At 48.0% G+C, this 12,487-nt stretch overlaps 1 protein-coding gene across 2 annotated transcripts in view; it reads right to left on the reverse strand.

Annotated features, from left to right (window-relative positions):
• Positions 1-12,487, reverse strand: part of RBFOX1 (RNA binding fox-1 homolog 1) — a 1,607,565-nt gene that overhangs the window by 1,200,054 nt on the left and 395,024 nt on the right. The gene's annotated exons all lie outside the window — the stretch shown is intronic.

Raw genomic sequence — 12,487 nt, forward strand, 5'->3', positions numbered from 1 at the left:
AAAGCAAACAAACACGTCCACAGAGCCTTTGGCACCACCTAATCAGAGGCCTGCCTTTCAGAGAAATTCACAACCCAGAATGTTCTATCCCCAAACAAGAGCACAGCAATGCCTGCCATGCAGTAGTCACATCAAGCCTCAGGAGCGTCCCGGTACCCCTCAGAAGGTAACAGGGGTAGACAGGAGAAATAAACACAGTTTTTTCTATGAATAAGTTGATGATGGAAGAGTTTAACGCTGAGACTTTAATGCAAAACCACCTAGTGAAGCTCCTGTATTTTACCTGCTGTCAAAATGCTTCTCTGCCCTCCGATGTCAGTGGAGAGTTGTCATCCCATTTAAGATGTGATTCTGGATGTGTTCAACCTTGGTATGCGTGCGTGATGGAAATTGGGACTGGACATCTTTCTGTCCTAACGATGCACCCCATCTTCTCATTCAATGTACTTTTCTAGAAAACCATCCACACCCCTGCCAAAATTAGTGGATGAAAACATGTCCTTTTTTCCCCCTCTTCTCATTAAACCTTTATCAAATTTAAAAGACAGCAAATGACTGCTTTCTCTCAACCCACAATGAAAGATGTGGCACAGGACCGGTACAAAAACAGAGGCTACCCGTGTGCTTTGCATGGAGAGAACACGTAACAGGACGAAAAGGTTGAAGGTACCAAACACGGTGCAGGATTAACCCACTGTAGGCATCTACCCCTAAAATGTTTTCCAGTCAGGAACCTAAAATGATGGCCCTGTGAGACTGTCGGTGAGGGTGACTTTGTCCTCCCTGTGACATTCGGTCATCACAGATGGAGGCGGCGCTCCTGGCAGGTCAAGTCCTGGGATGCTGCTAAACCTTGGAGGATGCACAGGGGAGACCCTGCCCCAACATAACATCCTGGACCCAGGATGTCCCAAATGCCCTGAGCAGATAGACTCCTTGGAAAAAAAAAAAAAGGAACATGAACTATTCAGAGAAAAAGCATGGAATGAAGGAGAATCTTTCTGCAACCAGAACACCCCCCCTCCAATTAGTGCACATAAATTTGTCATGAATGAGAGGGGGGTTGGTGGGGAGGTACCCACTCCTGCCAGAAGGTCTTCTGGTAGCACTGGTGACCCACTGGCTGATGGGAGGCTGACCAACCCGGGTGATACTCTTGGACAAGCCCTACCCCGTGTGAGTGGGTGTCTGGAAATGAGAAAGAACGGATGTTCCCATCTTTACCATCGTCTTTCAGAATGGTGAATGCAAGGCATCATGTACCGACTGCTAAAAAGCAACGCCTTTCCATAGCTCTTAAGAGTCCTTCCGTGTAGTGTCAAGGCTGGCCTCAAAATCTGGATGATGAATTCAACTCTTTGCACACTCAGTATTAGCAAACTTGAAGTGTAAATAAATATGTGATCTGTCCACGCCAGCACGGGTGCACAGTCCATGTGCATATTCATGTAGCTGCATACAGAAGTCACACATGGTCCCAAACCAGGCACTTCTGTACCACCTGCCAAGCTCGCCAAAGATCCCTGCGACTGCAGGCTGCACCTTAAAATGACTGAATATCAATACGAGGTTTCAGGACGTGCCATCAGGCCTTTTCAACGCCTACCAAATTTGTCGAACGTATAATTCATCGAACTTCCATTTCTGCATAGTTCAATTAATGTCAAACAGGTACGTAATTGTTGGTCTTGAGGGATCCGCGGGGCCATTATTACTAAATTATCCGCTGATGGCAAGATGGCATTTCCAAATCCATTTCACTTATGGCCACAGGTTCTGAAGTAGGCCTTTCTGGCAGACGGTAAAACTCTACTGTACAGGAAATCTGTTAGACAATCTGTCACATAACCATAGATAGGACATGTACATAATGCAAAGCTTGAAGGGAAAAAAAAAAAAAGTCCAATAGACCATGAACTTTTAATGAATGAATTTTAACAGTTTGCAATCTGGTGTGTCGTTCTCAAAGTTTTCCTGCTGAAAAAAGACTGGGACTCTCGTTTTCCATTTCTGAGACTGGATTTCATGAAAATGACAAAGAGTGAAAAACACAACTTTCCCTCCAACGGAGACAACACCAGAGCAGAAAACACACACCCTTGCTTATTAGTACCCAGACAGGGGCTGTTTGCCTCCCAGTTTGGCAATGGTTTGGGACATCAGGACCGTTGTAACTCTCATTGAACGCCTTTCTAGAGTATGCCTTGTCACGGAGAAGCCCAGGAAAATACAAACATGGGCCCATCACGATGCCTGTCTCCTTGGCTTTCTTTCAGCCCTTACGATATTCTCGGCTTTAAATACATACAATTGTTGAGAATACTTGAGCTCCCGCTATGGTGCAGGATAATAGTCCAGGAGGTTAATGATCCAGCTTGTCCCTGTGGACAGGGCAGTTGGATTCCCAGTCCAGTGCAATGGGTTAAGGATCCAGCATTGCTGCAGTTGTGGCAATGGTCACCGCTCTGGCTTGGATTTGATTCCTGGCCTGGGAACTTCCATTTGCCATGGCAGCAGCCAAAAAAAAAAAAAAAAAAAAAAGGATACTATATACAGTAAGTATAACTGACTACATATATTAAAGATAATTCCTGAAAATAGCAACCCTAAAAAGTAGATGTTCTCATCCCCATTTTACAGATAAAGAAACTGAGGCTCACTAGGCTCAAGTAATGGGCTGTCTCATCCTCTCCAGCTCTATCTCCACAACAGGTCTCTCTCACCACAGGAACGGGGAAGGCACAACTACATATTCCAAAAATAAAGACAGCATCCCCAAACTCTTCTGTGTCCCTTGCATCAGAATCTTCTAAAAGTTTCAAAGCTATTCTTTTAGGGAAATCATATGATTTAAACCAAATCCCCTGCCTCATTGAAGAGATGCCCTGGGGAATCTTTATGCTTTGGCAAACAGTCCGGGAACTCTGAGTAGTTTTCAAAGCTCCTACTATGTGTAAGATGCTGTACTAGGGGTGGGGGATACTGACCCCAAAGAACCTTATCTTCCAAGAGCTCAGAGGCAAGGGGGAAAAATAAACAACTGATAGAAGGCTGGAACCATGGGATCCTTCAGCTCCTACCATACTTGGTTTGTCTCACGCTATCAATGCTGCTAGGGTGGCATCAACTCTACTCGGGTTGAATCACACCCACCCCACTGATGTCTGTAGCTTCAGCCCAGAGGGAGCTTTTCTTGGAGCTTCGGGTATATAAGATCTGGTATTGTCTCCGTGGCAGTGTGGGTTCGATCCCCAGCCTGGCACAGTGGGGTTAAGGATCCGGCATTGCCACAGCAGTGGCACAGATCACAACCGATGCTCTGATTTGATCCATTGCCTGGAAGCTTCCACAGGCCGCTGGTGTGGCCAAAAACACCACCACTACCACCACGGTTGGCCAAATATCTACGTGTGGCATTCACAAACCCCTGTAAGATCATCCAGAAAATCCCCCAATAAACTCATCACTTCTGAGGACTCATTTCTGAGAGGCTCACGCTTCCCACGGATGGGCCCCACCCACCGTGTCAGCCCAGGGTAGCAATCTAGAAGTCATTCCGAATCACTCTGCCTCTCCCTCAGAGCTCACATTCAGTCAGCAAGCCTTGGCCAGGAGTACATCCCAAACACACCCCTGCTCTATCCCACCTCATCAGAGGCTCATCATCTTCTGCTGGAATACACAGCAGCTTCTCGACTTCGCCCTTGCCTTCAAGCTACCTTTGTACCTCCACTCAGCCCCAGGAACACACAGGAAACCTCTGTCCCTGCTTCAAGCCTTGGCATGACTCCCATGCTTGCAAAGGACAAAGCCTCAGCCTGTCCGGCCATCTCAACACCGCCTCTTGGAGATGCTGCTGCCACTCACCTTGCATTGCGCCCTCTAGCAAAACCAAACCCGTTTCTGACCCTCCCCTGGCTCTCTGCACACCCTCCAAGTCTCTGAGCCTTTGCCTCTTGGACATTTTCCACTTATTGCACCTTCTGCCTAGGATGATGCTTTCTGAGTCCTTGAGCACCTGTACTGAGGAAAGTGAAGCAGATGCCATCCTTGCCCTTATGGCTGTTACGACCTGTCTGGGGAAACCGACAAAACCAAGTAAAGAAACGCCCACTCACTTTTGACTCTGACCCATGTGAGGACGGAGGCTGAAGAGAATGCGAGGAAGGTGAGTAACAATTCTCTTCACAAGACACTCTGTGGGCCTTGCTGATGCTGCACTCAGGACCACTGTGTCATACGCTGTCTGTTTATGTGAGTCCCTGTCAATATGCCAGGACTCTGCTCCAACAATCCTTTTAGGTTAAAAAAAATGTTAATTGAATTAATGGGTGGATGGATGAATAGATGGATTTGTGGTTGGATGGATGGTTAGATGGTTGGATGGATGGAAGGATGGATGGATGGATGGATGGATGGATGGATGGATGGATGGATGGTTGGACAGATGGATAGGGTGGTAGATGGGTGGACAGATGGATAGGTGGGTCGGTGGATGGATGGATGGAAGCAAAGAAGGAAGGGAGGGAGGATGGATGGGTGGAAAAACTAAAGAATGAATTAGCGAGTGAAGGAATATTTTCCCCTATCATTTCAGCTTTATAAATCACTGATTAAAATTGTGTCCTTGGTAGCAAGCACATCTTAGAGGCTCTCATCTATAAGCTTGTAAGGACATCCTTTACCTGTGGGAGAGAAGTTACAGAGCACACGAGGCATTTTCAAGCATTGTTAAGGCTCCTGCTGACATCCTTGAGAGATTTTCAGAAAGGTCCTTGTGCACTAGAGAGTTTCTGGGGATAAATGCTTCACAAGGAAAAAGCAAAACAATGCAAAAACCTCTTAAGCAAGGCAGTCTTGGCCACGATGGGGTGGGTGGGGGGGATCAGCAGCAGCAGGAGACTTTTGATAAAGAAAGGTGCATTTTCACTTATTTCATTTTTGCTCTGATTGTGGTGGTAGGGAGAAGAGGGGATGATGAAGTGGAAAGATGAAGGATCCTACAGGAGGAAAGGGAGGAAAATAAAAGAGAAAAAAGGGAGCCCCACACTTTTGAATTGGACACAACTCAGCATGAAATGAATCACTCTTTCCTTGTCGTGAAGGGTAGAGCTGAGACGGCTCACCCAGGTCTATATGAAGACCAGGCAGCAACATTGTGGGAAACCCAGCAACTGGGAACTGGTTGCCAAGTTCCATCCTAATGACATTTTTTTTTTATGGCCGCACCTGCACCATATGGAAGTTCCCAGGCCATGGGTGGAATCAGAGCTGTAGCTGCTGGCCTACACCACAGCCACAGCAACACAGGATCCGAGCCACATCTGCAACATACACCACAGCTCACGGCAACGCCGGATCCTTAACCCATTGAGAGAGGCCAGGGATCAAACCCACATCCTCATGGATATTAGTCATGTTCATTATCACTGAATGAACTCTACTAATGAAATGTTAAAGTGGTATTTTCCATTATGTCCCACAGAACTGATAGGCTCTTATTTCAAATACTGATTCCTGGCACTCGCTTCTGAATTGGAATCTCCAAGGGTAGGATCAGCGATGTGCATTTCAATCAGATCACAGAGTTTGAGAAACCCTCCGTCAAAAGACGTTAAAGTTAAAAGATGCACTCCCCACCACTTCAACTCGATGAAGCACTGGCAGGACAGATGGAAGGGAGACGCTGTCTGCAAGCACCTCGTGGAAACAAAGCCTGAGTTGTCCGGGATTATAAAAAGAAGAGGCTGATGTCCCAGGAGCCTGCCTGAGTTTCATGACTTTTGCACACCTGAGGAGAGGGCATGCTGAGGAAGCTTCCAGAGGAAGCACAGAAAAGCAGCCCTACCTAATTAGAAATACACACATTCCAGCATATTCAAGAAGGCTTTCCCCTTTAAGCACCCAAGGGCCCACTCGAAATCTGAAATCTGAGATGCTACTGTTAAGTCAAACCCTATCCCCCTGCTCTGCCAACTGGATGGTTCGCATTAACCCTTTCCACCCCCTGGAAGCTGGTGAGGGAAGCTTGGAAGATTATCAGCCTTAGGGGCCAAAAAGCTTGGAAACAAAGCCTACAAATCCCTTGGCCAAGTTTTGGAAAGTTCCTCTGGCAGATATGAAGTTCTCAGCCCACGGCACTTTCTAGGAATTGACCCTAGGGACAGCCACCCTATTGGCAATGCATGACCCATCCCTGCCCCATGGTGATCAGGTCAGGGGTTTGCACGTGCTTCAGGAGAGCGAGGACTCCCCCGACTGGGGTGAGAGAGCTTTTAGTCCATCCTCTTCCAGGGGGCTGAAACCATGGAACTTATAAGTCGGGCTATGTTCCTGATATGCAGAGACAGCCAGTCAGAAATAAGAGAAAATGAAGCTGACAGCAGAGAGTCAGAGAAAGAGCCCAATGCAGGGCTGCAGGGAAGCAGCGCACACGAGGGACCGCGGGCTCCCTCCGGACCCATGAGTCCTGTTTATCCCCAGTGTCACCGACAACCCTCTCCTTCCCTTCCGCCTTCCAAATCCTGGCTCCTTTGAAGGTGGTGGCCTCAGACTCTATTAAACCTACCCCACTGTACAGCTGCCCCCCTACTCCACCCAATCGTCTCCCGACAGATGCCATCAGCCGCTGACTCAGTGCTTCCGCTCCACCGTGACCATGATGTTGGTGAGCATCCAACGCCCTGGCCTCCCCAGGCTTTCTCATCGTTCATTCTGAGAGCATCGTCTTCTGTTCCACCCCAGACACGCACTGCATGGACCCATCCTCCACCTTCTCACCAGCTCTGAAATCCCAAGCATCCTCTTCCTAGGTCTCACCTTCTATCCCTCCAGCTCGTCCACTCTGCTCAGGAGGAGCACCCAGCTTTGACGTCCCCAGTCCCCTGATCCCACTCGTTACCCCCTCCGTGTATCTTCTCTTCCCCAATTCCAGGCCACAGGCCGAGTCATAACCCCCTCCCTGGCACCTGCTGTCCACTCCCTCAACCCTTTCAAGTTCTCCTGGACAAACCCCAGATGTGAGGAAGCCCAGCTACCTTGCAGACATTAAATGCCTACTCTCTCCCCAGCTCCCCAGCTCCCCAGTTCCCCAGGCCTCTCCCCTCCCTCTTCTCCTCTCCAATCTCCAGTTTCGTGCCACAGACCGATGTCCGCTGCCTACCCATCAATGTGTGTATTTGAAAATGGCCACCTGTGCCCCAAGTCCATACAATGTCTCAATGCCAAACCTTCTGCATATTGTTCTTATCTTTCCCCTGAAAATTCTGTAAGGGAATCAGATGGGTCCAGTGGTCTGGGCCGCAGGGGAGCTGCCCTTAGAACAGGTGCTCACCTTGGTCCATTGGGATGTGCTCAGAATGGGAGGCAAGAGCTTGGGAAGGGGCAGGTCCCAGAGAAGGGGGGACGAAGGAGGGACCCACGTGACATGCCTTCACCTCTGTGAAACGTCGTGGGCTAGAGCTGCTTGTGGGTTGCTTAGCAACTGGAAGTGGTTCAGAGCCACACACAAGAGAATAGAGATTTGGGGAAACAATTTGTCAAGGAATCAGGGAGAGTCTATTGCCTTGAGCTTTTCAGTCCACACCTCCCCCCACCGCAAACTCCAGGCTAGATGACCTGGCCAGCCAGAGAGGCGTAGGGGGCAGAGGCTGAAGGGAGGCAGGAGATGGCTCTCATTCGGCTGCAACCCCATCGCTTGCCCCAGTGTCTCATCAGGGCCTGAGCAGAGGCACAGCCCGAGGTTAGAGCCACAGTGATTTCTGCCAAGCTCACAGCATGTTAATCACGCCTGTCAGGCTCCAGGGGAAGGAAAGGTTGGCTGTCCTGACAATCTACATTAACGTGGGTGGATGGTGTTTGATTATACCGCCATGACGGCGGTTTCCATTTGCATCTTTCATCAGAGGCTGAAGGATGTGCTATGCGCCCTGACGGTCCGAGAGCCTCATCCTCCTTGCCGGTACCCAGACGACCTCAGTGAGAACACAGCCTTCCCACTGCACGGCAGCATCGCAGGCTGGGGTGGGACCCGGCTGCCCTTGAGCACCTGGGTTTTTACAACAGACTTGTCCTATAAAAACAGGCTGGATGAATTCTCATCTGGGGTCAGTTTCCAGGGTACCTCTCAAAACCACAGAAGCTCAGACCATTCTAGGCACACAGAACTTGAAGCCATAGACAGTGAAAATGCAAAAGGAAGATGCCCTTTGCTGACAGCCATCGGCTGGCCGCACCATCAGTTGCAAAACTCAGCAGGTATTTACAAACAACCGACCCGGCACCATGCATCATGCTAAGAACTCCAGACACGGTGGTGAGCTTATGACGCCTGGGGTCCTGGATGGTAGGGACCCTGTATTATTGCCACGGCACTGCTGACACCCAAGGTGAGGCTCTTATAGGGCACTCCGTGAATGCCTGAACATCTGCTCCTTGCTTCTGACCTCCCTACAAGTGACCAGATAACACCAACCCCGACTCAGAGGGTCCCAAGAAGTGAAAGCAGGAGGGAGGACTGTCATTTCATACCTTTGGTACATCCTGAGGTTACTGAGAAATAGCAAAAGCTTGGGGTGGAACACGATGGAAGATGAAATGGGGAAAAGAATGCATGTATATGTGTGACTGGGTCACTACGCTGTACAGCGGAAATTAGCACAACACTGCAAATCAACTATATTCTAATAAAAGAAAAACAACAGTGAAACCAGTTACCTCCCAAGGACCTCAGCCCACTCTCCAAACTGCTCAGTCCAAACCCCTCACCTGCACGGATTTATAAGACCTCAAGCAGCACCCCGCTCAGACGCGTAAGGCTAGGAAAGCATGGCAGTCGGATGGCCTGGATGTGAAGACAGACTCCACTGCTCATCAGGGGAGCAGCTTAACCAGACTGCTGACCCTTCCAGAGCCTCAGTCTCCTCATCTCTCAAATGGGACAGCAGTGCATCTCACAGGACCAACGGAGATGATGGTGGTGAAGCCCTCAGGACAGCCTCTGGCATCCATGGCTTGCTTGCCATGAGACAGCCAGAAATTATTCAATCGTGGGGTCTTTTAAAACATTTCTTTCCGACTCGGGTTTATCCAAGGCATTGATGTAGAATTCACAAATGTCACAGTCTCTGAGAAGCCATCGGCAGCAACACAAGCCCTCCTCATCCAGCTTTGCTCCAGGGCGAACACCACAGGAGTCAGATTCCGGCCCCATTTCCTGACACAACCATCAAGATCAGGATGCTGGCAGCTTCCTCCTTCCAGGGAGGAGCTTCCTTTACACGCCAGCTACAGAGATGGCAGCGGGCATGTGACGCCAGGAAAAGATGGCGCTGACCACCCTAAGAGATGGGCTGAAGCAGCAACAGTGACTTGTGAAATGTTTTCAAATGGGCTCAAGGTGCCAAGGACACGGACCAGGCTGAACTCAACGCGAAACAAAAACCAAACACAAGACGCAACTGGGTCGTGGAAGCTGCGAACAAAACCAAGTCAACAGAAACATGTCGCCGGGGCTTCGCTCCTCACAGACGCTCTTGAAACGATAAAATCCATTTAGCTTAAATTAATAAAACTAAACAAAGTCAGCGCAGGTCGGAAGGGAATTAACTGAAGCATGCGAGAAAAGACGCTTGGGGCGATCGTTCCTGTTACAGGACTGAAAACAGCCTGTCCCCTCCCTCCCCAACCCGGGTGATACATCGCCTCCCAAAATAGAGTCTGTGCAAAAAGAGGAGAGGAAATGATCGCCTATTAATTTGGCTTTTAAGTCCAGATGAAGCGCCTTGAAAATAGCCAAAGAGCCAAAAATACCGAGTAACTCCACATTCTGGGCACTGTTGCTTCTCCCTATTTATAGTGACGCAAAAATAGACACCTCTCATTCTGGGCTTGCAGGACAGAAGGACGGTGATCACCACCGCCTGGAGAGAAGATAGATATGAAATCCCCACCCTGTGGTCACTTTGCTGAAACGGCACCCCCTCTGCCAACGTCCTCAACAACAGCAACCCTTCCCGTTACCCTAATCTGTTCCGTAGGCACGTGTGGTTAGGTGTCTGTTTTCACTGGTCCAACACATATGCCCCTGAGCAACTGCTGCATCCCAGATGCTGTGCTTGGCTGAAAGGAAATGAGTGATCCAGTCTTTCCTCATGCAGCTTACAGTCTAACAGGAGTAAGGATAGAAAAAAATCAGCACATTGATTGCAATTATGGGAAGTGAGGAGAAGAAACTGGCTTTGGGACGTGGTAATGACCCTGAGAAAAGGATATTCACTCCTGGACCTGCTTTGTAAATAGAACTCAGTGATGCTTTTTTTTTTAAAAAAAAAAAAGGTGGATACAAAACATGCAGGGTTTAGAACATGTTTTTAAATAACAGTAATTCTGCATCATGTACGAGGGAATTAAATATCTGTTTTCTTGAGCAAGATGTCAGGGGAGTGCAGTTGACTGCATCTTGCAGATATTTAGGTGTTTATGGCTATTAGCGGTGTGAAATACTCTAACAGAGAGAGGACTTAGAAAAAGGAAAGTAATTTCACTAGCAATTCGAGATAATGTATTACCACTCCAACAGCCGCTTTTAATTAGGGCAGCGCCTGCACTCCCATGGTCAATACCACTCTTAAAACAGGTATAACATTTACTTAACTTTATTGACCTGCATTTATCTTCCTAACCAGAAGAGACAGTGCTTATTTCTTTTTGAAAGCACATGCCATATTTTCATGCTCTCCTCATGTGTTTCCAAGAGTCCAAAAGAGTTTCTCTCCAGTGCATCAAAAACAGAGTCTACAGTGGAAGAAAGAAAGCAGAGTTTAGCCCTTTCTTACGTGCTTTTGACTTTTCCCCCAAGAGAATGTCCTCAAAACAACAAAGAAGCGAATGGAAATCATCATACAGGAAGTGAAGTTCAGAGTTGGGGAGATGGTGGCAAGAGAATTTGTGCTCTGTGTCATAAATAAATCATAAATGTAGGCAACACTGGCATTAGAGATGGCACATTTGAGATAAGCCCATCTATTTGACTACCATCAGCCACATGGGCACCAGCTCCAACTCTGATTAGAAATAATAACCTAGACCCTTCAACTATGTCCCGGGTACCCTAAATTCCTGCAAACATTATGGTTGTGGAATTAGATACAGTGACTTACAAGCAACTGTAGCTAATGGAAGAAAGGGCAACATGCCTGGAATTGGATAATGGCTTGATATGCATAAAGGTGGGATGGGCGGGTGGTACCCACGGTGAAGGGATGAACATGATGCCACACGCCTGCATACGGCAGACGAGCTAATGGAGAGCCTGAAACCACTGGGAACAAGGAACAGTGATCATTAGGAGGCAGCATCGGCTCACCAGGAAAGAGTGATGCCAAGCAAATTCCCATCTGTTTCTTTAAGGTCCTAGATTGATGGGCTGAGTAATGCTGTAGACTGGGTGCGGTGTGATCTTGAGGCAACTGTGAGAAGATGAGGAATGTGGGCTATAACTTAGACTCATAGGTGATTCATCAATTTCCCCAAAGAGTGTTAATAAATGGAGCAGCTGTGTACATATCTGCCCGTATCTCCCGACAAGATGCATAAGCTCCTTGGAAGCAGGTCTTATGTTTGCAATGTATCATTTAATCTCCTGAGTTTCCTTGTCCATAGTAACTGAGTAAGGGCCAAATTGGGGGGGGGGGGATCATCAGGCACAAATTATTGGGAGAGAATAATTAATTGGAATAATGTGGGTAGACATTCTCTAAAAAGTAGAAGACACTTCCACCCAGGCCATGGGCTATTAGAAAGCCAAGTCAGAGTCTCTGCCTGCTTAACCATCTTTATCAACAATGGAAAGGAGGGCCTGAGAGATGTGTTTATCAAATTTACAGATGGTGGAGACCCGGAGTCAGCTTGCGAGCAGAGTGACAGGATCATGCTTCAGAATTATATTTATAGACTGCAAGAACAGGCTGAATTCTATTTTAGTAGCTGCTTTCTATGTGCCAGGCACTAAGCTACGTGCATTACATACCTCAGCTAATTAAGTTAAATGAGTGAATGTACAGTTCACATGTCAAGGTTTTCAGCTTAAGGAAACCATCCTCTGATGTTTAGGGGAGGGGAGATGGTGGCAGGTGTAGTCCTGACCTGCGTCATAAATAAATCCTAAGTTTCGATAAATGGCACATTTGAGATAAGCCCATCTACTATTTGACCAATCCTGTGTCATGCAGGGATCAGCTCCATGGTCACTGAAATGAATAACCTGGACCCAGAGTAATCTGACTCTTGGGAACAGAAGACTGGATTATGGGATGGATCTATCTGCAGGAAAGCCAAGGAGCCTTGATTGCCAGACAAAACAGGAAGGTGGTAGACAACCAAGTCAGGAAGAAAGCCTTGGCCATTGGACATGTGCTGGCCTCCCCAAAGGTGTCTACACCCTAATCCCCAGAAGCTGTGAACTTGTTACCTTATCAAGGGACTTGGT

Source organism: Phacochoerus africanus, chromosome 5 (genome assembly GCF_016906955.1).
Source record: "Phacochoerus africanus isolate WHEZ1 chromosome 5, ROS_Pafr_v1, whole genome shotgun sequence".
Taxonomy (NCBI): Eukaryota; Metazoa; Chordata; class Mammalia; order Artiodactyla; family Suidae; genus Phacochoerus; species Phacochoerus africanus.